This window comes from Alligator sinensis, unplaced genomic scaffold (assembly GCF_000455745.1).
Source record: "Alligator sinensis unplaced genomic scaffold, ASM45574v1 scaffold34_1, whole genome shotgun sequence".
Lineage (NCBI taxonomy): Eukaryota > Metazoa > Chordata > Crocodylia > Alligatoridae > Alligator > Alligator sinensis.
The window spans coordinates 46,333-48,462 of NW_005842151.1; the positions used below are offsets into that span (position 1 = coordinate 46,333).

At 35.7% G+C, this 2,130-nt stretch overlaps 1 long non-coding RNA gene across 2 annotated transcripts in view; it reads right to left on the reverse strand.

The window, feature by feature from the left end:
* LOC112550572 overlaps positions 1-1,640 on the reverse strand; it is a 26,541-nt gene extending 24,901 nt beyond the window's left edge. For both annotated transcript variants that reach the window (XR_003094496.1, XR_003094495.1), the window contains exon 1: positions 1,385-1,640. This is a non-coding gene — a long non-coding RNA (uncharacterized LOC112550572). The remainder of the gene's footprint in view (positions 1-1,384) is intronic.
* Positions 1,641-2,130: the final 490 nt, after the last annotated feature.

Consider the following 2,130-nt stretch of genomic DNA (forward strand, 5'->3'; position numbering starts at 1 on the left):
AGCCGCTCCAAGTTTATGTTTGTCCATACCCTATGTCTCCAGTATCAGACTCGCTGTTGCTTTGTTCACTGCTACACATATTTAAGTAACCATACAACTAACTGCATGCTTTAGTTATTCCACTGAGAGTTTGCTTTAAAAACAGTATGGAGAGCTTTAATAAAGCCACAACATCAGAAGTGCTGACATCAAGGTATTCATGTTGGATATTATCAGCTTAATTCTTAGTTTCCCTTTGCAATAATTTAACTCTGAAAAGTTGGGAAGGGGAAGGAGGAGAGATTTTCCTCTCAAACATATCCAAAAGTAACATAGCTGCAGTGGCAGACACAAAATATAAGATTAATTTGCTTCCTCCTGCCTCTAAGACATACTTGTTTAAGTCATGGCTCTTATGGCCCATGCCAGTCACTCAGCAGCCCTAAAAATAAATCCTTTTCCCAAATCAGTTACTCCATAGGAGCATCTTCTCACTAAGGTCATGCAATACTACCCAGTCACAGATGTTGCCAAGGAGTACCTACTGGGACAACACTTTCATACAATATTGCAGTAATAGGCAGGCACAAAAAAAAAATGCTGGACTACTTAGATGTGGAGATCACAGGACGTACATATCTTAGAGGCTAATAATAAATTTTTTAAGAAATGTAAATGTTATCTTTCTTCCCCCCCCCCCCTTTCAGAAGTTAGAGATAAAAATGAGGTTGTTTGTTTGCAGAATTTACTGACCACCTTTCCCAGACTAGAAGGTATGCTTCACAAACTTTTACAGGATTGAGGAGCAGCAGGTGTTTGGCTAAAGTCCAGGTCCAGTGACATTAAACAACAAAAGTCCCATTTACATCAGTATGAGTAAAATTTCATTTTTTGAAAAGGTAAAAAGTAAAGCTTTGTTTTTAAGTGATATGAAGATGCATATCATTCTGTTTTTCAAAGTGAAAATGATAACCTTTCACTTAAAAAAAGATTACAGTGTTACAGCAGAATACATCTATGGGATTGCTTTCCCCTGCAGCCAAATTATGAACTATTTGAGAGAGAGAGAGAGAGAGAGAGAGAGAGAGAATGGTAGGTGAAGAGAGAGGGTTGAACAGAGGACTGGGAAGAGTGGTGCTTGGAAAGGAAAAACAAGAGGCATTCCAGTTTTAGGAAGAAAATGTATTTGGTGGCTTGAAAACTGAAAAATAATGTAAACCGTTCTACTTTTTGCGCTCCATTTTGAAAACGGGAGCTGGGAAAGAAAGTGAAACCAGTCATCTCCTCCCTATAGAAAACAAATCTAACTTCTGGGATAAAAAACATGAAATCAAAGTTTTACTGCTATTAAGAGCATTCAGAACAGAAAACACCAAGGAACAAATATACAAATGCCAAGGCTCACCATCTGAATGGGTTTCTTGTGCAGATCCCTTTCAGTTACCAACTTCTCCTGGTCAGTGACATAAAGACCTTTCTGTGCCAAGGCTTGGATAACAGCATCGTGACCCACAAGTGGTTTGGCAGCATCACTCTTGAGAATTAGACTCCCAGCACGACAGTAGAGTTCAGCAGATAGCAGCAAGTTAACAACCGGTGGTTTAATGTGTTCCTGATCATACTGGTCTGTGTAAAATGGTTCTCGCAATTCCTCTGGAACATTTTCTACAAAAAATAAACAATATATATATATATATATATATATATATATATATATATATATATATATATATATATATATATATATATATATATATATATATATATATATATATATATATATATATATATATATATACACACACACACACATATATATACATACACACACACACATACATACACACACTTTTTTTTTAAAAAGAAAAAGATACAAATATTTCACAATACATAGACTAACCAGACAGCATGTTCACATACAATTCCAAAATTACTTTACATGATGAGAGAAATATAATCTGTGGTAGGAATCTCTCTTTAGAATATGGGAGCTAACAATTCAATATTAGTGAAAACTACAGATGAATGTATTACCATTAAAGAGAATAAGTCATAAATACTAGCTTGTTGGGAAAAGGTCCTGAGAAAAGTCCATGCTGCAAAGCAAAGTGTAACAGGGCTAGCTCGTGGTTTTACAGAAGCATCAATTCA